Source organism: Myotis nattereri (genome assembly GCF_964212035.1).
Source record: "Myotis nattereri genome assembly, chromosome: 16".
NCBI lineage: Eukaryota > Metazoa > Chordata > Mammalia > Chiroptera > Vespertilionidae > Myotis > Myotis nattereri.
In genome coordinates, this window is record NC_138091.1 from 13,982,285 (window position 1) to 14,007,346 (window position 25,062).

The window sequence follows — 25,062 nt, forward strand, 5'->3', positions numbered from 1 at the left end:
GCACACTGTTCCACAGCCCCCATGCCCACCTGCTGAGGGCTGCTCCTGCAAGTTTCCTGCCTTCAGAAATCCCTAGATAAATACGTCTATGACTTATTCACATCCCTCCCAGGTGCATGGTCAGATTCTCCCAAGAATCATCACGTGGTTCCCTAATCCGAGGGTGGCATGCAGCTCCAGAATGACACACCTGTCTCTTCCTCCTGCAGAGACTGTTGCTATTTCCTAGTGATGCTCTTGGAACCATTTTTCCCACCTCTAACTTGTTTTCTTTTTTGTTGTTTGTTTTGTTTTTTGAAGGAGGAGGGAGAGGAGTAATCATTTCCTAGAGATGCTGTACTTCAACCCGATTTTCCTGCTCATCCCTCTTGCTATACTTCTTGCTCATGCACTTCAGTAGAGCAGAGAGCTTCCATCTTTGCCCAAGGAATTTCCAAACTACAGGACCTAACAGCTCCTGGACTGTGCCACCCCTGCCAGTCCCACCACCCAGCTACCCGCTGACTTGGCCTAGGGGGGTGGGGGGCAGAGATCTCAAAGATCTCTAAGGCAGGCTGTGGTACTGAGGACAAGCCACACCTGCCTCTGAAATGTCAGGATACTTTTCTTGACTGTGGCCATTCATATACTGAAAATGGCTCCATTCAGATTTTTTGCCTGTTTTTACATTTGAAAAGACAAGGGCATTAATTAACATATGACTTGATGTAAAAACATAAATAGAAATCATAACAAAAGTCTAACCTTTAAAGAGTTCAAATGTAAAATCTCTGAGAAAGCAAGCGATTATTTTATTGATGTGGTTTCTCTACCAACTCTCCAAACCTGCAGGTGTTAAATTAGCTGCAGAAGAATTTCTGCTGCTTCCAAGGGAGCCTGCAGTAGAAACATGCTAATGAGAATTAGAGAAAATTAATGGGAGAAGGTCTAGGAGGCACGAGGGGTTCAGCACAGCTTCCTATGTGGTAAATTTTCAAAAAAGCTGCTTTAATTTACCATGACACAGGAGTTTATAAGTAAAAAAAAACAAAAAACCACCAACCGCCCCCCCTCCTGCCCCCAAATACACGACTGTTCTCCTAAAGCAAAAGTCTTTTAAAAAAATGCTAAAAGGAATGTTAGTGTCAAAAGAGCTGTTGCCCCAAAACAAACAAACAAACAAAACAAACAAAAAAATAAAGCAACAGTGAAGCATGCCCCACACCTGTGTTTCTGAAACTGACAAAGAAGAGCAAGATGGCAGTTAATGCCGATAGTGATACAGTTAGTGCATAAACTCTGAAAGATGAGGCTAATGCTGAGTCTGTAGCAAGCCAAAGGTTCATAACTCATCTGGTCCAAATGTCTCAATTTACAGATAAAGAAACTGAGGTCCAGAGATATTAATATGGTATCATTGCTGGTAGAAGTGGGGTTCTTACGGTGTCATGAGGAAAAGCATTTCCAGGGACCCACAAGGGAGAATGTGGTCTAGTGATAATATTTATTTCTGATTCAAGATAAAAAAGGTATCCCTCTGGTGGCCTGCCTTCCTCTTTCCCACCATGGAAAAAGTTCAACCATGTCTTCAGCATGGCCAAGGCAAAGGCCAGTGCCCAGAGTTTCTGCTCCGTAGTCCTTTGGGGCCTGTGTGGCCTTCCATGAGCCTCAGGTGGACACTAGACCCACATGGTGACATACTCCCAGGCATGAGAGAACACGAATGAACGGGCGAGTGTGGGTCACGAGCAAGAGAGAGAGTTTCTTTGTTCACCTGGAATTACGTATTCTCAGGCTCAGAAGGAACCAGCAGCTTTTTCAAAACAATCAATGAACTACCCAAGCTTTTGTGGGCTTGCATTGGTTTCTGCCCCTAACCAAAGACCTTTTTCCCAGGTTAGACGGACAGGCCTCTATGGTCCAGCACCAGCCCCTGCACCATTTTGAGTTCATTGTGCATGTCCATATCTCCCCGTACTCCCAACATCAATCCAGTACTGTAGGTGGGGAAGGGAGGGATGTTAAGCTGTAGCTTCCTGGTGAAGCAAACAGGCCTCTGCTTCCCAGCTGAATATGCCCAACAATGTCTCCCCCTTTGCTTCCTTTCCCATCAACATTTAGCTAGCTATGGTAATATTTTCAAGACAAGTCCTATGATCTTGACAGTGTTGGGACTTGAATTCATGCCTAGATGCCTAATCTGCTAAGCCATGTTGATGGTGACACAGACATTGACAGGGATGTTAACATTAGCACTGATCCTGGTCCTGTATGTCAGTGACCAGGAGGGAGGTGACTGTTAAGGCTGACCTGAAGGCCAGCACTCATGCCATTGCTAGTATTCCAGTTAATTTGGTCTGGTGAACACCTATTAAACAGTTACTAAACTAGGCACTATTACTGACCACAAAGAATTCATAGGTTAGCAAGGGAAGCAAATGACCAGTATTCAATAATTTATAAGCCAAGATGATAAATGTTGAGCAAAGTGCTATGATAACAAAGATAAAGGAGCAATTAATCCCATCTCAGGCACAGGAGAGTGGGAAGGCTTTCAGGGAAGATTGGAGAAAAATAACATTTTTCCAGTGGAGATGAGTATCAAACTGGCCCCTGAAAGATTAGGTGTTTGTCAAGAAAAAAGTAGGAAGAGTGGGAAAGCATGAACAAAAATATGTATCCTGAGAGTGCACAGTGAGTCTATGTGGAATCAGAGGTAAACCCAATTTATGGAAAGGCTGGAAATGTTGGCAGGAACTAAGCTGGATTTGTAGAACCTTCTGTGCCATGCTGACGATTTTGTTCTTTCTCTTGCAAATGATGGAGAGACAATGGAGGGCTTTTAAAAAAATAGAATGAGTGAAATGGCATCAAATTTCTGTTTAGAAAATGATTCTGTTGGTCTTCCAAAGGATGAATGGGAGGATAGAGAGTCTAAAGGCAGAAGATCAATGAAGCAGCAGCTGAAACAGTATAAGAGAGAAATAAATGCACAACCCAAGCCATGTTTGTGGGAATGGAGAGTAGGGTTGATTTGTAAAGCAGAATTTATAGGACTCCTGATTATTACACATGATAGCAGGGCAGCTAGGATTTCTGGTGAGAACATTGCTGATACAGATGTGTAAGGGAAGGTTCACAATGATGAGGAAGCTAATACTGAGCTCTGCCTTCCCCTCTGTATGCCAGCATTGACTGCTGGTTTGATTCTTGAACATCAAACTTACCGTATTTTTTGTGTATAAGACGCCCCTTGATTTTCAAAAAAAAATAGCATCTTGTACATCGAAAAATACGGTATTTCTGCTTCTGCTGTGTTCTCTGCCTGTGATGCTCAGCTCAGAATTTTTTTACATGCCAGGTTTTCATCCTTTAGGTCTTGTTCAGGGTTGAATTGTGTCTTTCCAAAACTCATATTGTGAGCTTTTAACCTCCAGTGCCTCATAATGTGACCTTATTTAGAAATAAGGCCATTGCACATATAATTAGGATGAGGTCATATTGGAATACTGTGGGCCCCTGATCCAATATGACTTGGGTCATAATAAAAATGGAATATTGGGAGGTAGACATGCACACAGGGAGAATACCATGTGGAGATGAAGGCAGAGAACTGCTGTAGTTGCAACCAGTCCTCATAGCTGATTGTCCTGGGGGGTCAATCTTTCCCACTGACATGCCAATAGCAATCAAGGTGCAACTACAACAGGAGGGTGCACAGAGCCCAAATGGGGGATGTACCTGGAGCACCCAGCTCTGGTGACAGGGGAGGTTGCACCATTGGGCATTATAGATCACCTACTATATAAGGCCACCCTACCAAGACTGGGAGAAAAGCAGATCTACCTAGTACATAGAAACAAACCCAGAGAGGCAGCCAAAATGGAAAGACAAAGAAACATGTCCCAAATGAAATAATAGAAGAACTCTCCAGGAAAAGGACTAAATGAAATGGATGCTAGCAATCTATAAGATGCAGATTTCAAAACTATGGTTATAAAAATTCTCAAGGAACTTAGTGAGAGTTTCAATGGCATAAAAATATCATAGAAACCACAAGAAAGAACCAGTCAGAAATGAAGGATATAGTAACTGAAATGAAGAAAGACTAAGAGGAGTCAATAGCAGATTAGATGAAGCAGAGGATAGAATCAGCAATTTGGCAGACAGACAACAGAAAACACCCAATTAGAGCAATAAAAAAAAAAGATAAGGATAGATTAAAGAACCTTTGGGACAACATCAAGCATAATAACATCAGCATCGCAGGGGTACCAGAAGGATAAGAGAGAGAGCAAGGGATTGAGAACCTATATGAAGAAATAGTGGTGGAAAACTTTCCTAACCTGGTGAAGGAAAAAGACACAAGTCCAGAAAGTGCAGAGTCCCAAACAAGATGGACTCAAAGAGACCCACACCAAGACACATCATAATTAAAATGCAAAATGTTAAAGACAAAGAGAGAATCTTAAAAGCATCAAGGGTAAAGCATTTAGTTAAGTACAAGAAAGCTCCCATAAAATTGTCAGCTATATTCTCAACAAAAATTTTGCAGGTCAGAATGAATTGTCATAAAATATTCAAAATGATGAAAACAAGGACCTACAACCAAGATTACTCTACCCAGCAAAGCTATTATTTAGAATCAAAGGACAGATAAAGAGCTTCCCAGATAAGAAAAAGCTAAAGGAGCTTATCACCACCAAACCAGTATTATAAGAAATGTTAAAGGGTCTTCTTGAAGAAGGAAAAGAAGAAGAAAAAGAAGAAATAAAATGGCAGTAAGCATATATCTATCAATAATTACTTTAAATACAAATGGATTAAATGCTCCTCCAATCAAAAGACATAGGTGTTAGGTTAAGTGGCTCAGGAGGCGACATAGGAAATAAAGATGGTCCAGTGAATCAGAAAAAGAAAGAAAAGGAAAAGGTTTATTTCTGCGTCCCTGGGAGACCTACCTACCCCAAAGACAGGGCACGTGGATTCACACTAATAGGGAGGGGGGTGCTTTTTTTTATACTGAGGTTGGGTGAGGGGCGGGGACATGAGCTGAGGTATTCAGTTGAGGAAGTTTCAGTTTCAGGGGGTCAGCAAGGTATTCAGGAAGGAGTCAGTGTCTGTGTGGGGGTATGTGGATTCAGGTAGAAGAAGCGGGTATCTGTGTCTGGCACGTTGATCTGTAAGAAATTCCAGGGGAAGTCCATTATCTCATCACACGTCTGCATGTATCCAATCCTGGGCTCTCTCCAACCTAACAATAGGGTGGCTAAAAGGATAAGAAAATAAGACCCTTACATATGCTTTCTACAATACATCAACTGTAATTGAGAAATAATTATTTAAAATATAGGAATAAACAAAATAGTGTCTCTCTATCACATCACCTTGTTTTACTGTCTTCACATTTAACATATCCTTAACATTATCCTTAAGTTATTTTGTTAATATATTTGCTTAGTTGTTCTATCTATCTACTGCACCATTCTCCACCACCCAGCTACACCCTGCCCTGCCACCCTTGAAGTGTATGCTCCATTACACTGGGGGATTTTTCTTGGTCTTTGCTGTTATCTCTGAATCTTAAAACAATCTGACAATAGCAGACAATCAATAAATACTTCATTGAATAAGTGAGTAAATAAACAATGGTCAATCTTGACATTAAAACTAACTCTAATGTTAATTACAACTCATGTATTATCACCTCTCCTCTAGATAGCATTGAATTTAGGAGGGTTACCTTCTAGGCACAATTATCTGGATCACTCTTCCCTCAAATGTCTTACCTAGCATGACTTAAGAGTAGGATTGTCCACCAGAACCCCTGCATGAGCTTGTCCAAGCAGCTTGGCTTCCGCACAGCATGGCAGCCTCACCAGAGTTGGTCTGAAACAGTGGTTCAGGACTCCCAAGTGTGAATGCCCCAGAGAATAAGCCACAAACTGCGACACCTTTTATGACCCAGTTTTAGAAGTCACAGTGCCACTCCCACCATACTCTATAGTTCAAAGCAGCTGTAATCCCAACCAGATTGAAGGAGGGAGGGAAACACAGACCCCACAGCTTGATGGTAGGTAGGAAAGAGGATATTCCGGAAGATGTGGAATGGGAACTATTTTGTTGCAGCTATCTTTGGAAAATAGGTTGCCACGTGCCGGGGTTCTTGTCCCAGCATCAAGAAAGGTTCAGGAATCTGGAGAAGGCTGTGCATAGATGTTAAATAGGAATCCAGAGACTAATAAAGAGTCTGGAGAAGAGATATAATTTTGAAAGGCTTTGCGGGTCAGAGGAGTTTAGCTAAAGGAGCTAAATTCTAAGATCTTAAGTCTAAGGTCTTGGGTTCTCTCCGTCCCGAGGACCCCATGCTTTTTATTAACACAATTTGTCCTGAGTTAAGGCAGAGATATACACTTCAAAGTCAGGGTTTGGTACAGAGTCCATTGTCAGAATGGGGGAATTAGCCTAAGGCTGTTCAGGTGTTTGGCCAGTAGGAGGCAATAACATGTAGATTAAGATGCCTTTGAGCTGTCTGGCAGCAGCAATCAGTTTAATGTATCCTATTCAGGTTTGGGGAAATGCCTTCAGCCATTCCCAGATGCAGCACTGCTGTCATGCTGGAATTGATCTCAGCAGCCACGGATTCTTATTCAAAACCTGATTCTTGGGTTTCACTCTGAGATTCTGATTTCTGGGTCTCAGTCCAAGGCTGGGTGCCCTGGGAAAGTGTAGTTTTAACAAACACTTCAGGTGTTTCTGATGCTGAGATCCACAACCTCACTGAGAACTCCTTTTAGGGCCCTTTTACAGTCTCCCAGCAGCTGCCCCATGCAATTTACATGCACAAACCAGTTCAGTGTTGTGCTCTCCCACAGGATGGAAACCTAGAGATACAATAAACCAAAATGCCAGGGCTCTGGAAGCTATAAAAATGATCTATTAATATCAACAAATAGAGAGATTGAAAATGGCTGTATTTACATATAAACTTTAAAATAATATTGGAGAAATATTGAAGAATGAAAAAACCTAAACCAAATTTTATGCCTTTACTTATGCAATTGTTGTTACTATCTGCCTAATGAAATTGCAAGCATTTTCCTAGTCCTAAATTATGAATTATAAATCACTTTCCAATATCATGGACTTTTTTTGAAGTGTACTTGTGTTTTCTGTAATTATTGGGGCTGCTTTACAACACCTCCAGGTGGCATTTTTTAAAGGTTACAACCCCAACTGCCACCTTAGCTTTTGAGTTAATACTGGTTTTTCTTGCTCATTTTTTTTTTTTTTTTTTTTTTTGCTGTGATTCATATCCACCCCCTGTTCTTCAAATGATATCAAGACACTGCAGGGAAGCTAAATTTGCCACCTCAAATGTGTCTCTCTGGCATGAGGATTCTTTTATTTATTTATTTTTAAGCATTTTTGTAAATACTCACCCAAGGATATGTTTATTGACTTTTTAGAGAAAGAGAGAGAGAGAGAAACATTTATCAGTTGCCTCCCATATGGGCCCTGACCAGGGATTAAACCTGCAACATAGGTATGTACCCTGACTAGGAACTGAACACACAACATTCTATTGTACAGGACAACGCTCCAAATGAGCAACCCTGCCAGGGTGAGAATTTTTTTTTTTTTTTTAATAAACAAAAGACTCAGGAATAACCTTTGTCCTTCCCCAAAACTGCCTAAAATTTTTTAAGATGGAAGGACTGCTCCAGGTAGGGAACTATCACCATAGGTTTATACTATATAAAATGATATAGGTGAGGTAGACAGGGAGGGACCGGGTAAGGTCGATATGATCAAAGTCTTCTCTGTGACCCACTGTTGCTAGATGGCCCAACAAACATTTGTTTAGTAAAATTTAAGTCTTTTAAATTCCTATAAATCTCCCTATAAATCACCCACTTCCCTTTCAAGTCCCAGACCCATACCTGCTTCTCCTTAGTCCAAGTGGCACATATACTTCATTTTGCCTTCCAGTCTTTGGGATTTTCATGCTTCTATAAATTCCCCACTTGTACATGTTAAAACTTGATTTTCTCCTGTTAATTTGCCTTATGCCACTTCAATTATTTGACCAGTTATAAGAACCAAGAGGGCAAGAGAGTAGTTTTCCCCACACGCAAGATACTACAAGTCAACATGACCTCATTCATGACAGTTCCCAGGATTATCTTATTCTGGATTTGGGCTTTTCCTTGTAACAAGGTACCAAACAATCCAGAATCACTTGCAGATCTTTTTGAGAAATTACAATGACTAGAATCACTTAATTTTTTTTTTTTTAAAAAAAGTTAATTCCCTGAAAAGATTTGAACATGATTTATTTCCAGAAAGTGTCTTTGAATTGATTATGAAGGGGAGCAGAATTTGCTACCCCCAAACAATACCTCTGTTTGGCATAAGTATTATTTTAGGGTGACTGCTTTTAAGAAACAGCAGAAGCTTTGAAAACTGCATGGAAGACATTTCCATTTATAAGGGAAATCTCCATTTGTAAGGGTGTCTTTCTCTGTACCAGGAAGAGAAGAGTGACTCAGTCTCCAGAAACTCTATTCAATGGAGAAGTCAAAGACCTAAATCTGCCTAATAAACTTGCCCTTGTTTACTGTGCTTTCCCTATTCACCTCCCTTAACCACCACCGGCCCCCCAACAGCCCACCATCTTCTTTTGTCTTTAGATGGAGCTGATGTTTAAGGTGATGGCTTAGGGCACTTTGGAGAGTTACTCATTTTTCCTAGGTCTCTCCTATGTATACATGAGGTATCCATGTTACTGAACTTGTATGTTTTTCTTCTGTTAATCTGTTATTTTCTCCTGTTAATTATGGGTGTGTGTGGGGGGGGGGGGGAGGAGGGGAGCTCTCAGCCAAGAACCTAAAGGTATAGAATAGAATTATTTTCCCACCCCACAATTATATACTCTACCTTCCACCACTGTTAAGGGCAGAAATAGAATAGTAGAAACTAGCTATAGTTAAAAGAAATATTAACCATACCCTGCTAACCATAATTGTTTTGTTCTGATTAAAGAAAGTATATTCTGATCTGGTTGGCAATTGTACTCCCCAGGATCTGGAAGTTAACTATGGAATTCGGTCCATTCTCATCTGAGTAATGTCTACTATCATGGAAAGATTAATAACCTTGTTGCCGAAACAATGGAGTGCAGAGGCGCTCACCTTTGCAATCCCCAGTCTGCATTGCCTATAATCTGTAACCATTTTACCCATTCTTATTCCTTTTGCCTACTTCACCATGACATCTTTGTCCTTCTACCCCATATATGCAGCTGGCTTATGGGGAGGGGGTGGAGAGCAGATTTTCATGCATGACCTGCCGCTCTCCCTTACTGTTGGCACTATTGGAATAAACGCTCATATGTGATTCAACCCTGTCTCTGCTTAATTAGCTCAAGTCGTGACTGGCAGCCCAGACCCATTGGTTGTCCGGGTTCACCACCACCATTCTTGGTCTTTTAAAGATGATCTGAATATAGTAGAAGAGTCCTGAAGTGAAAACCTAGAGTGGATTCCTCACAGTCTGCTAGAGGCAAAGTGTTCTGGGCCATGTATAAACTATTCCTGAAACAGGTTAATAGAGGACTCAGATTTAGACCCAAAGAGTTCTGCAGATCAAAGCTGGAGGGCTGCAGAGCAAGTTATTTATAAGACAAGTAAACAGAGGGAAATAATAGCTTGGAGGCCAACATACACCCTAGGGTCCAGACCAGACAGGAGCTGAACTAACTAATAATGGCTGTTAAGAGATCTCAAGCAAAGGTAGGTGAGAATGATAACAGAACAAGGTAGCCAGGACAGTCCCAAATGGTTTTTCTATGGACAAGAAGGCTTTAGCCTATAGTCCAACAGGTGTAAGGAAGTGGCTGGGAATCCCTAGTGGAAAGAGAGTTCATCCACCCCGTGCACAGCAGAACCAAACACTAGATGCCAAGAATTGCAGTGAAGAAAGTAGAGTTGCTTGATTGCTAGGCACCATGCAGGGAGAATGGGAAGCCATTGCTCAAAACTCAAACTCCCAAGTTCAGGGCAGGGTTTTACAGGTTGGTGGAACAGATGCATGTAAGTGCTGCTGGGGCAAGTTTTCATTGGACGACCTTGGAGCTTGGCCAAGCGACATCAGCACCAAATCTTCTTGGGCAACAGACCCTTCACTCCTTAAAGGGTTACAGTGTTCAAGATTCTCTAAAGCCTGATCCTTTGGTACTGTGAGGAGGGTGAGACTTTGGTTCTGGGTGAAACTGGTGGACAGAGCTGGCACATGTGTAGTGCTGTCTATAAAATGATTCAAGGACTGTATTACTCACTGATCTGCTTTAAGGGAACAGAACCAGTTTCAAGCTGGTAATGTGATTTGTTTTTTCAATGGTGCAGAGTGATTGAGATGCTGATGCTGGTGGTGCATGCTCAGAACCAGTCTCTGCAGGGCCGATGCTCATTGGGATGCCCTGGGCAATGCTATGCCAGTTGGCCAGACTCATATCCCAAGAGTTTATCCCATGCTCCCTTTGGCACCCCAGAGCTGGGAACTCACAGAGGGGGGATCCTCTTGGATTCCAGAGAGTGAGGCATTCCAGAGAGAGCATTCCTGAATCATCTGTAGGATGCTGCCCTTTGGAAGTTAATTAGGACTTCAGTTGTTTACAATAATGATTGTAATTAAGATTACTGTAGAGATCACTTAGAGCTCCATAAGGAATGCAGCTCCGTGTTGTTTTCCTGTTTATTGTGGCAGCACTCCTCATCTTTCTTCCCCTCCTTTTTTAAGAAGTCTCGCCCACCTACTTTCCACCTTCTTCTCTTCTTCCATTTCCCCTTTTCTTCACCCTTCCCGGTTTAGAATAATTGGACATTAGAGACGGAAGCTGAATCAAGACCGCCTCATCTAATCTCAACCCTTCCCACCTGTGTAAACTGCACCCACATAGAGGAAGTGACTGCTGTGGTCACACAGCTGGCTTGTGGCAGATGTGAGCAGAATACCCAGACCTCCTGGGGACATCTGATGTTCTATTTGTTGCTCCAAACGCTACGTCTTCCTGTTTTTCTTTTTTCTCATTGCCTGCCTTCCTCCCTCCCTCGTCTTTCTGACTCTATGAAAGACAGCCGGCTCTAGAGAGCTCTCAGAACAAGAAAGCGATGCGTTTATGGTGTGAAGAGTTTGTAAGTGGCAAGAACTGCAAGCCAGAAACAGCCATCTGAAGGCCCTATGGACTCCCTGCCCAAACTTGTCCCAACAGAGACCCACACCTCCCTTCCCATGTGGCACAGAGCGCTGGAGGGGTCATTCTGACTTGCAAGGTGAAAATTGGTTGTTTGGTGATGGCTCATGCCAGGAGCCACTGATTCCCAACTGTCAGTTACTGACATCATTGCAAATAGCAACTTTGCTGCTGCAAATGAAAGGCTGGTTTCCAGCGGAGCACCTCCAATAGCTTGTGAATTGTTGGCAGGCATGCACACTGCGATGTTGGCCTTCTCCTAGTCATTTAGTGTGCTTGTCTTTGCATACATCATACATAGGTCATGATTGATGCTGGGGAGCCTCATGAAACTCACCCCTACAGACCAAAGTCACAGAAATCTTAGCTTCTGCTGTTTCTTCTCTGTGTGGTACATTTATTATGATGATAGAATAAAAAATGCTTGAATTAAAAGGGACCCAACAATAATTTCATACCCTACATTTTTATTTTTCAGGTAATGAAATTGGGACTCAAATAAATTCAGGTCTGGCATTTAATGACCAAGTTAGGGAGCAATTTAATTTAGGAAGCAGGGGGAGGGTGGAAAGAGAGAGTAATGTTTGTTGAACTCCCCCTATGTGTCAGGCTTAACATTTGTAATCTCATTTAATTTTCAAGTAGGGGCTTTTAAAAAGGAAGGACATTGGGGCTCCATATAGATGAAGAACTTGAGCCATGTCGCACAGTGTGAAGTGAAAGAGCCAGTGGAGGGAAGGTTGCATGATCTCCCTTCAAAGCCTCAGTTTGTTCTTTATTTCACAACCTGGTGAAACCTTGAAAGTGTACTCTAACCAATCGACAAGTAGTCAGAAGCGGAGAACAGAGTGATACCATGGTAATCAGTTAGTTATTAATAGGAAAGGAGCAAAGGGAAGACCAGACATTATAGGCATGGCCATTTGGGCAGCTTCACCAGGAAGCTGTAATTTCACACTCCCCAGCAAACTCCTGGCCCATTCCCTGTAGTATCACCAGGAGAAGGGATCCAAAAAACAGGAGATAGACACATGCACAGTGAAGCTGGGGTGACTAGGGAAGGTACTTACTTGCCTGTCACTCAAGTCTGGGGTATCATGGATTGGCCAGAATAAGTGAAGCCTATGCAATTCCATGAAAATTTAGAAATACATAATCCCCTAAAACCAGTGGTCGGCAAACTCATTAGTCAACAGAGCCAAATATCAACAGTACGACGATTGAAATTTCTTTTGAGAGCCAAATTTTTTAAACTTAAACTATATAGGTAGGTACATTGTTATTAACTGAATTAGGGTACTCCTAAGGCTTAGGAAGAGCCACACTCAAGGGGCCAAAGAGCCGCATGTGGCTCGCGAGCCGCAGTTTGCCGACCATGGCAACAAAGGAGTTCACACTCTTGGTTCTCTCATTGCTCTGTGGCTTGTGATTCTTGGCTGGTGGGGCTCTCTTGTTCCTGCTTCCTTGCATTTGCCTGTGTTTCCTCCATAGCTATGCAATGCTATGTACCCCACATGCAATGGACTGAGGAACTGCAGCAGGGAACATAAGCTGAGCCAGCCTGATGCTGGACTGACACTGCTCCAACATGGAACAGTAACTGGACACTGACTTTGATTCTGGACCCACTGAACCCACAGCTATGCTTCTTTTCTGGTGGGACTAAGGGAAATGAGATCTTGGGAACACAGGGATATAATTCCACAAAAATAAAAATCACTCATTCTCCAGTGAGAGTCCCAGAAAATTATTTTTCATGGGATATCACAAGAATTCCACCCACAGGGTCAACCCATGGGGACTAGGACCTCTCCCCACTGGTAACAAAAGGAAGACCTTCCCTAGGTGTGACAGGAACTTCACTCTCCTAGCGCTGCCCAGCAACTGCTTCTGCTCTCTGGCTCCACATTCTCCTCCATACACACAGCCCACCAAGGTGTGTTTCCTGCAAGCATTATATATGGACTGCCAGACTGTGCTTCTTGAGATTCCATGTATGTGTGCCCAGTGGTGCAATTCAACTCAGATTCACAATTATAAGTGCCTTATTTATTGCTTCGTCCGGAAGCTGTGCTGCTAGAGGTGAGTCGCTTGGGTTTACCAAATAGGAAATTAGTGTGGAACCATCAATATGGATTGGGTCTACCCAGAGCTCTTTCAAAGACATGAGGCTAATAATGTCTGTATTTTAATTTCTGTCTCTATCTATCCAGCAAATGGGATTCCTGGGTCATAAAAACATTCCTATTTTGGGGCCTTTTGAACTCTTTATATTTATGGTTCAGTATTAATTTTTCTTATTCTAGCCCTGGCCGGTTTTGCTCAGTGGATAGAGCATTGGCCTGAAGACTGAAGGGTCCCAGGTTTGATTCCAGTCAAGGGCATGGCCCTGGTTGGGGTATATGTGGGAGGCAACCAATTAATGTGTCTCTCTCACATTGATGTTTTTCTCTCTCTTAGTCTCTTGCCCTCCTTTTCACTTTCTAAAAATCCATGGAAAAATATCCTTGGGTGAGGATTAACAACAACTAAAAAATTTTGCTTATTCTAGTCATAATTACTTTGAAACTTTCTATATGTCTACATGTGTCTAGTAATGTGCACACTTTATCAGAATCAATCTGGTAATATTTGTTTATGTGATTATTTTGATGACATCTGGCTCCCTCATTAATATATAAGCTGAGGTGCTGAAACCGGTTTGGCTCAGTGGATGGAGCGTCGGCCTGCGGACTGAAGGGTCCCGGGTTCGATTCCGGTCAAGGGCATGTACCTGGGTTGCGGGCACATCCCCAGTGGGAGATGTGCAGGAGGCAGCTGATAGATGTTTCTCTCTCATCGATGTTTCTAACTCTCTATCTCTCTCCCTTCCTCTCTGTAAAAAATTAATAAAAATATATTTTAAAAATATATATATAAGCTGAGGTGATGTCAAACTTTTTCTCCATTACGCTCTAAGCCTGATATACTGTATAGATGCTCAGTAAACACATGCTGAATGAATGAACAAATGAATGAATGGATGAATGAATAAAATAATTTATTTTTCACCTGCTAAAATGGGAAAGTGAGAAAATTTTAAAATTTATGATTGCTTTATAATAATGAAGAAAGTGCTTAGAATACAAATTTAACTTTAAAGTGAAAATTTGGTCTTTAATTACACACTCATAGTTTTCAAACTTATATGCCAGGCATTGTGGTGTAGTGAAAGGAGCACTGGAGATCAGGGTTCCAGCACAGCGCTGCGATGTTAGGTACCTCTAACAAGCTGCTTTACCTCGCAGGCCTACAGTGTCTCCATGTGTACATCAAGGGTGTTGGCGTTAATGAGCTCCTTATTCCCTTCTAGGCTGGTGCTGTTTGAATTTTATGAGAACCCATGAGCCATACTAGATCAAGAGAATATCTGTGTGCTCCGACTTCCTCAGACTCCTCAGTGAAACACTTTACTTCTAGGCGGTACTGCGGATTCAAGGGAAAAGGAAAAGGGACTCAGCACCTTGTTTGTAACTGAGCTTCTTGCTATTGACTTTGTTATTGGGCGTGTTTCTTCCCTTAATCCTCATCCATCGGCACAGAGGGCAGGAAACATCATGTCTCACATTGTGCTGCTATGCACAACTGGTCCAGGTTTCTCTAGGGAGCCCAGGGAAGTTGGCATGTTGTAACCAGCTTGCCCCCACTAACCCCTTACCTTACCTGTACATGCAGGGAAAGGGAGTGAGTGACAATAGGAAAAGTTTAGCCACTGCCTAGAAAGAAATTCACAATGCGCTCTGCATATTTGAGTGTCTGGGTATGGGCACAATAAACCTTTGAAAGTTTTTTGAATCCTGTTTGCTAGAGATATTTGATTACAGGAGCCTCTTTTTTTACTCATCACCCTTATTCATAGCTCATCCAGCCGTGGACAAACTACGGCCCGCGGGCCGAATCCGGCCCGTTTGAAATGAATAAAACTAAAAAAAAAAAAAGACCCTACCCTTTTATGTAATGATGTTTACTTTGAATTTATATTAGTTCACACAAACACTCCATCCATGCTTTTGTTCCGGCCCTCTGGTCCAGTTTAAGAACCCATTGTGGCCCTCGAGTCAAAAAGTTTGCCCACCCCTGCGAGTCTTCCTGGTAGTCCAGGGCTAACTTGAAAAGAAGACCAAGTTTGCTTAAAATGCACTCCCTTCTCCCTTTCCGAACCACTCTCCTCCCCAGGGCTTTTCCTGTGGCTCTCTTTGCACAACGCCAGGCTCTGCTCCCACCTGGCTGGTTTCATCTAATGAAGGTTGGATTAGCGACTGTGTGTTAACTTGTGCTGTAGTCCAGGCCTGAGCAGGGGCTTCAATCATCCGTGGGTGGACAGAATGAATGAAGCATCGAGGCGTCAGCAGAAATCTTAGTACCCATTTGTGAAAAATGCTCCTGAAGAAGAAGACGGTAATATCCAGCCAAAGGCAAGTAAGAACCTTTATCTGAAAAATGGTCTATTTTAGAATCAAGGACAAATTATTAGGAAATAAAGTACAAGTCACTATTTCTCTGATACATAATAAAAATATCCGCAAGGCGAGAATAAGCTAAATGAAAAGACAGCAGGGTAAGTGAAAAAAGGAGATGGAAAAATACAGCAATGACGCTAATATTTTAACAGCAGTTGGAAAAAATAATAGAACTAATCCTGCAGAAATTAATCATATAAGTAACACAGGGAGCAAATTGGAGGTTCCCCCAGAATAGAGAAAATGTCCAATTAGCAAAATAATAGATACCAAAAACATAGAATGTAAATCAGCATACAGATAATTATTGTTCTTCAAGTAGAAAAAGAAACAATGAACTAGAAACAATAATCAAAGGTATAGTAGAAAAAAAATCTTCCTAAGATGAAAAAAGACTTGTGTATACATAGTAAGAGATTCACTGCACAGTAAAAATGTATATGCCTAATTTTTTAAAACTAGAAAAAAGAATGAGTCAAAATAGTAATATATAGTCTGATCATAGTTATAACCATTGTTAACATTTAGCCTTTGCTCTGTTCATAGCTTATATGGCTACACTAGTATTTTGAAAATAATTTTTGAAAATTTGACTCTATTAAAGGGCTAAAAATATAGGTGTTTATCTCTTCTTGGGCCATTAGTAAAAAAACAACAGTGTTTTTTGAAGACCAGCATGATGGTGGTGGTGTCAGTGAGAGATACTTGAAAGATAAGGGGCCTGAGGGCTGGGACCCTTGGAGCTGCCCCTCCTCACTCTAGGTCAGCAGTTCTCAACCTATGGGCTGCGACCCCTTTGGCGGTCGAACGAGCCTTTCACAGGGGTTGCCTAAGACCATCCTGCATATCAGATATTTACATTACGATTCATAACAGTAGCAACATTACAGTTATGAAGCAGCAAGAAAAATAATTTTATGGTTGGGTCACAACATGTGGAACTGTATTTAAAGGGCCAGAAGGTTGAGAACCACTGCTCTAGGTATTTCCTTCCAAAGGTAAGCTTTAAAATTTAGGGTTTTGTCTTAGAAAGTCCTGACCCACCACCATTGGTCAGCTCTGTTTATAAAAGAGAAGAAAAGCACAACGTAGTGGATTACTTGACCAGCTGTGGGGACTGACTTCTTTGTAGGCAGCTGTAGGAATGTCAGTATCCACATGGTCCATTTCCTTGGGAATCTTTAGGAAGAGCTGATAACTGAATGTGTGGAGTGATTTAGACATCTACTTGTCTTAAGGTAGGAGGAAGGACAGAATGAACTGTAAAGACCCCTTTCTGCTCCATGAGCTCGTGTCTCCATGGTATCACTGGATTCACTTTAACCACTTATTCTAGTGTTTCATCATCATAATTAACATTGTTGTGTGGAATTAACAAGCATGTAGGAAACCAGGGGAAAGAGAACTTAGGTACTAATGAGCACATCAATTACAATAATGATAAACTTACTGTCATTCCAACCATTGATCTTCACATCGCTCAGCTGTTGATTGTAAATGAGGGAAGAAAAACATCTCCTATAGTCCAGCGGCCCATTTAATCACCATTAACTTTTACTAGTAGATGTATGTCCTTGAAGCTTTATGCTGTCCACACTTTGAACGTGATTTTGATCATATGCTATAGTTTAAGTTGTATATACATATTATTTAAAATGCCACCTTTTTCTCTGACATGAAAAGGAGTAAGATGCTCATTGAGGACAATTTTGGAAAGTACAAAAACGTAATGAAGTGAATTTTAAAATCATCCAAATTCCCAACATTTAAATATAACATTGGTTGGCATTTGGTGTATATCCTGTGGTATTAAAAAAATCTTATCGGCCTTTCCTAATTGTAGCAGTTTTATAAACACATTGTAAAAATCTAAACAAAACAAAAATATATAAAGTAGAAAGTGAAGTCTCTTGCCTTTTCGTTCTCCACAAAAATGACCACTGAGAAGAGCTTTCTGTCTACCCTTCCAGAATTTTTTCTAAGCATATTTATATAATTAAGCCTTTTTTAAAGATTAGATTACAGTATATATTCTTTTTTTAAAAAAATATATTTTATTGATTTTTTACAGAGAGGAAGGGAGAGAGATAGTTAGAAACATCGGTGAGAGAGAAACATCGATTAGCTGCCTCCTGCACATCTCCCACTGGGAGTGTGCCCGCAACCAAGGCACATGCCCTTGACCGGAACCGAACCTGAGACCCCTCAGTCTGCAGGCCGACGCTCCATCCACTGAGCCAAACCGGTTTCGGCAGTATATATTCTTTTATCCTGTTTTCTTTTGTACATTTATCAACCTGATATAGCAATACTATTATTTATTTTTAAAAGTCTCCAATTGTTTAGTTTTTAGGTTTCTTTCCATTTTTCTATGACAAAACAAGGAATATGCTTTTAACCATGTCTTTTCATACTTGCAGATGTATCTCTGTAGGAACAATAGGTTCAATAGGCTCAGAATTTCAAAACGTTGAAAATTTGCATTTTAAGCCTTCAAATATATTACCTTCAGAGAGAATGCTCCAGTCCCACTCTCACTAGCAATGTATGAAAATGCTTGTTTGGACAATATTGGATATTGTTAATATTTGAAAATCTGATAACGGAAAAATCTTAGCACAGTGGCCTTCCTTATCTGGGAGGGATGTGTGCCAAGACCCCCAGTGGATGCCTGAAACTCTGAATAATACCAAACCCTGTATATACTCTGTTTTTTCCTATACATGCATATATATGATAGTTTAATTTATAAATTGGGCACAGTAAGAGATTAACAACAATAACTAATAATAAAACAGAAAAATTATAATAATATGCTCTAATAACAGTTATGTGAATGTTGTCTTCTGCCTCTCTTTCAAAAGATCTTATTGTAATACTCAACTTCTCTCTTCTTGTGATGATGCGAGATGATAAAAGGCCAAACTTATTCCTGAATCTGAGTGACCCTCCGTTACCTGCACTAAATTAATGGCATGGGGTCATTCATTTCAGGGGATCCCTTGCTGAAGTCTTTGTAGAGGCGCAGTGCTTTCTGGTGCAGCACGTTGCCATTGATCAAAACACGTTTTCTGTTCATGTCTTCCACCCACAAATTTAATGCTTTTTCCATCTTCACTAAGCACTTAACACACACTGTGCTATAAATTTGTAGTTTGAGGTATGACAGCAAAACTTGCACAAATTTCATTTTTCTTCACCATTTCACAGATAGAAGATGCATTCTTACCATAGATCTCAGCAACCTCAGCATACAATTTTTCTTTCTTTCCTTACTAATTGAGAACTTTCATCTTTTCACCCAAAGGAAACACTTTATGGCTTCTCTTTGGTAGGTCTGAATTGCCAGCATCACTACTCATGTACTTTGGGGCCATGGTGAAGTGAAATAAGGGTGAATGGAGCACAAGCACTGTGGTCGCGTGACGGTTGATCTGATAACCGGGAGGGCTGCTCAGTGACTAACAGACGAGGAGCATACACGGTGTGGAGACACGGCACCGGCACTGTCCGGATGTCATAGGCAGTGAGAGTCCATCACACCACTCAGAATGGCACACACTTTAAAACTTATAAATTGCTTATTTCTGAAATTTTCCATGTACTATTTTCAGACTATGGTTAACCACCAGTAACTGAAACCTTGGAAGGTGAAATCATGGGTAAGGAGGGGACCGGTAATGTATTATTTTAATTTGCATTTATTTCACGACTGGTGAGGTCCCATATCTTTTTATGCTTACGGTCATTTTCACTAATTCAGTAATTTGCTGTTGTTACCCTTTTCCCATTTTCTTTTGGTCTATTTCTATTTTCTTACTTATTTGTAGAAGCACTTTATACATTATAGATATCAGTGTCAATATAAGTTTTAAATTAGTCAGAAAAATTCCAAGTTTCTGGACAATGCAAATATCAACATATTGCTTTTTAGAGATTTTTTTTTTTTTTGGTAGTGAAAAATAGAAATTTTTATTTAGTAATCCTGGTGTAATGTGCCAAGTGTGTAAATAGTTTAAATGTTACTAACAAATGGCATAGAAAAATAATACCAGGTATCTTTTTAAAGGATCAACAAACTTCAAGAATTGTGAGGTGGACAATATGGCACGGACAAAACCTATTTCCCAGAAAAATACATTTCCAAGAATGAAAGTACTTTCTGAAGAAGCACTGTAGAGCCAAATTTCCCCACAGGCTGAAGGATCCGTCTGAAGCCATAGACAAATGGCTTCCTACTTTATAAACCAAAGGGAATAAAGAAATACGTCCAAGCTCCTTCTAGATTGTACGAGATTAGTGATGAGAAGAAGGGATGGACCTTCCAGCTCCCCATGTTGGAGCTAGAACCAGAGCTCAGTGTAATCTAAAGTAAAGATATTGGAGAAGGAAGAAATGCGTTTCTATTTTCAAGTGGACTAGCTTACCCATGGCATCACACAGGTGGTCTGTCAAGACTGCTCTCAACCGTTATGGGAGCATCTTTGAGGCAGGCACAGGTTCGACTGACAAACCCAGAATACGGCAAGTGTCCCTTTTTCGTCTTCTTTTTCTCTCTATTATTATTATTATTATTATTATTATTATTATTTGATATTTTAAAAGTTATTTCATTGAGGAAAGTAGAGATTGTTCAGGACCTGCTACCCAGAAGCCCTTTAGTCTTTTGAGAGGCAGGGAGAATGAAGCTTTCACATGTGCCTGTGCTTGTGTCTCTGTGTGTGAGTGTGTAGTTGGGGGGAGGTGCATGTGCACTTTTAATTAAAGTATAATATATATTCAGAAAATCACACAACTATGCAAGTTAATTCATTTCCACAAATTGCACGCAGCCATGTAACTAGCACCTGAATCAAGAAACAGATATCACCAGTGCCCAGAAATCAGCCTGTGCCCCACTTTCCTGCCTTCTGACACCCTAGATTAGTTTTGCCTGTTTTTGACTTTTATATAAATAAAAGTATACATATTTGGTCTGGCTTCCACACAACATTACGTTTTTGAGACCCTTATATTGTTTCCTATACTTGTACTTCATTCATTCTTATTGCTGCATGGCAGTGATTTTCAACCCACAGTAAACTAATTACTAAAACTTACTACTAAAATTCTGCAGCACACCAAAAATATATGATTTGCTGATCTGACAAAAAAATGTAATTTTTGTTCATTCACACCAGACAGCTATTGTGTTGGCTATTGCCATTTTTTTACTTGAGAATCTAAGGGGAAATGAGATCAGTGCTCCTGATTAAATAGGCAGGTATTGCATGTTTTAAAAATGCTTGCAGCACACCAGTTGAAAATTGCTGCTACATGATATTCTATCGCGTGAATGCACCACTGTTCGTTCTGTTGTTGTTGGGCGTTGGTAAGTTTCCTATTATAAACAGTGCTATGATGAACATTCTACTACATACCTTTTCTTTTTCTTTTTTAATACTCACCCGAGGACATGTTTTTATTGATTTTAGAGAGAAAGGAAAGGAGGACGTGAGAGAGAGAGAGTAAGAGCGAGAGAGGAAAAAATCAATTTGAGAGAGAAACATCATTCGGTTGCCTCCCATATTCGCTCCAATCAGGGATTTCAGCCACAACTCTTCCCCAGGCCTCCTAATCAATAAATCAACTAATCAATTAGAACGCCCTTACTGAACACCTACTATCCATCCAGGGAATGTTGCGTTTTGGGAAACCAAAAGGTTGCAGGTTCGATTTCTGGCCAGGACACAACCTTCTTAGATCCATTACAAACCCTGGGAATTATGCTGGACATGGAGGAGGGGGCAGGTGCCTGTTCATGGTACCCAGAAGAGTGAAGTACTACTCCATTGAACAGGGATGGAAAGTAGAGGAAACACACATCATAGTTTCTCTCTACTCTCTCAGTCTTCATCAGAAGAGGAAGGGGAGTAACTATCTGACTAGTGAGCCTGGAAGAAACCCAGCCTGCTTAGCTAAGGCCCTTCCCTCCCCGCCATTAGGACCTGCTGGCCAGAAGCACACACTCTCTGTCTCTTCATGCTTTAGGCTTAAGAGACAGTCCCTTCTGGAGAAGGCCTGTGGTGGACAAACTGGCCGGGACTGGGGAGTAATCAAGAAGGGAAATATTAGGAAGATAATTGCAGACACATAGAAGCATTTCCTTCCAGCCCTGGCACCAAGACTCAGGGTACCCTTTACCTAAAGCAGTGATTCCCAAAGTGGGCGCTACCGCCCCCTGGTGGGCGCTGCAGCGATTCAGGGGGGGCGGTGATGGCCACAGGTGCATTTGTTTTAACTTTTTTTGTATTACCTTTCTGTTCTGAGTTCAATAAATAGTTTCATAATTTCAAACTTCAATGTTTCTAATTTACACCTTTCTTTACTATATTTTACGGAAAAGGTAGAAACATTAATACATATATCTTTCTGTTTAATTGCTATTAAAATTAAAAAAAAAAAAATTCCAGGGGGCGCTGAGTAATATTTTTTCTGGAAAGGGGGCGGTAGGCCAAATAAGTTTGAGAACCACTGACCTAAAGGGAGGATTGTCAAAGCAGAAACAGAAAAACAGACCTAAACTTTTGACATTTAGATTTCAAAAGCCAGGGTTCAGGATACAATACCAATAGATTTAGAAGAACATTCAAAACAGTTTTTCCCACCCCCAGACTAGATAAAGATACCATGGGTTGGGATCAAACAGGTAGGAGCTGAGCCTCGAATAAGGGACTGTCCATCCTCTGCCCAAGTAAGCTCCATCTGTCCCCAGTACAGAGTGACATGGGAGAGTTGAGTCACCACCTGAAGGTCTTCACTTCTCATTCAAGTGAGAACTGAACATCCTGTATGCCTGCCGAGGAGCTGTTAGAATTTTTATCTTTGCCATTCAGTGAGTAAATTTCACAGAGAGCTGCCAGAACCTTGCCTGTTGATTAGGAGTGACGTCCAGCTGCATTCTGACACTCCATATACCCTTCTCCACCTTGCCATGTGTCCAGTCCTCCCAAGATGCCTCAGGACTTTTGGAAGCTCTTTAATATGGAGAAGATAATGGTTTAGACAAATAAAGAAAAGATGTGGTTTAGAAGCAAAACCCTATATTCTTAGTTAAATTGGGGCTGAATTGGTCCAATCTTAGGTTCACTCCCCACTCATTCCATGAATAAAATACTACTTACCACACCTTGTTACACTCCTTTGTATTTCTTGTATCACCGAATGCAAAGGAATTGTGCAGTTAGAGGTCCTCATTAGAATATATCTTTGTTGGGTTTAACAGAGTTCATTTGAATTGAATGATGCTCTATGTATCTGGTCAATGGACCACATCTCAGTACTTAACTTGGTTCTGACACTTCTTAAATTCACTCCTCCAAGGCTGGAAGCAATGGATATTGCTGTATCTTTGGTTTCAGGTACTGAGGTTTCCATGTTAGAAAATATAATTACTTTTTTAAAAGGAAAAACCAACCTTGAGAAACCCTTCCCAAATACAACAGGTGCATTGACAGGCTGTGGTATGTGCCTTCAACTCCCAGATTAAGGCATATTGGGAGAGTTGAAAGCCATGGATATGTCAATACAGCAAAATAGTTACCTTATTAAGAACTCCGACTTTGAAATTGGACAGATATAGGCTATGCCACTTGCTGCCTATAAGACCTTGAATAATTTAATAAATTTTTTATCCCTCAGTTTTTCATGTGTGCAATGGGGATAATAAAGTTTCCTTACCAAAGAGTTGTTCTGGAATTCAATAAGATGATGTCTATAAAGGGCTTAGAACAGTCTCTAGCACACAAAAAAGTAATCAGTATAGGGAAGTTACAATTTTGGAGAGCCACACTATAACTTTTTAAACCCAAACCATTATTGCTTATTTAGTTGAAGAGTCTACTAAGTAGATTCTACTTGCTAGAAAGCTAGGAGCCCATCAACCACTAGGTCATGTGACTTCCCTTTGGCGGCTCTGAAAGAAGAGGGGTGAGCAGTGGGAGACTGCCCATGAGTCAGAATCTCAAAGCGCCAGTCCAGGCTCCTCCCCTCAGTAGCAGAGCGAGTCTGGGCCATGCCTGAGCAGCTCGGGACAGAAGCGCATCACTGTGTTGGAAGCTCCACAATCTTGCAAAGCCTACCAGGTGGGTGACAGAGCCCTGTCACTTCCCTGGGGATGGATCCTTGACCTGTGACTGAGAGTGAGCTTCTGGCAGGCAGCAGAGTGCAGAAAAAGCGTGAGTCATTTCAGGCTCATTAGCACCATCTGCTATGGCCATCCAGGCTCGGTCAGCAGGAGAGGAGTCCTAGGTTACTGACACCACAGAGACCTTCTAAGAAGTTACTTCCTGGCTGTTCAGCAATCACTGCTCTATGGAAGGGACCTCCATGAAATGACACTCATTATCTTCTTTGGTTAGGAGGAGGCAGTCATTAGGTGTTGCAATTTTGGATATACAGCAAGGGTTACCCAACCCCCAAAGCCTTTAATTTCCCCTAATTGCTGACTGTCCAACCTCGGTGCCTGTTCTTACATGCTCCATCTTTCCAACAACTCTGTCACTACTTCGAGAGAAAGCATAAAAATATGGACATAATTCTCAGAGGTCACAGTTAAATAAGCTTCCTTACTATTTCTTTATCTTGGCATAGGATACCCCTAATCTCCTTTCTTGATGCGCACTCTCTTTCCCAAGCTTTTGCTCATTTATTCATTTAAAAAAATATTTTTCTGAGTGCCTCTTAGATGCTAAGTCCTGTGCTGGATGCCAAAAATATAGTCATGACCAAGACAGATGGGTCCCTGCTCTCATGGGCTGTATGTTCCAGTGCAAAGAGGGGAACCACTTAAGTGTATAAAAAAGATCAGTTTGGGATGTGAGAGAGACAGTGGAGAGCAGTGGTCTCTAGGCCTACGTTAAATTCTTGGCAACTTGCTAGTTGGGTGACTTGGATAAATTACTTAACCATTACAGAAAGGGCTCTGCTTTGTGAAGTAGGGGTTTCCTCTAATAAGACCCCTCTCATATGAGGTATTTGAGCTGATCCCTAAGTGCTGACCTGAGGCAGCCACCCAAAGAACTTGGAGGTGAATATTTTAACAACATGTACACCTGTCCTATGATGGAAACAAGCCATAGTGACATAAGCCATGGTGAGGACTTGGATTTTATTCTAATTAATTAGGTTTTAACCTCCGCCTAGAGTGATTTCTCCTTACCTGGCCACTCTTCTTCAAAAAAGAACCTACTAAAATCCCACTCATAGTTCAAAGTCAATTCTAATATCATTTTCTCTGTGAAGTCTTTATTCCCAATACTTGCCAGAAAAATTAGTCCCCACCTCCTTGGC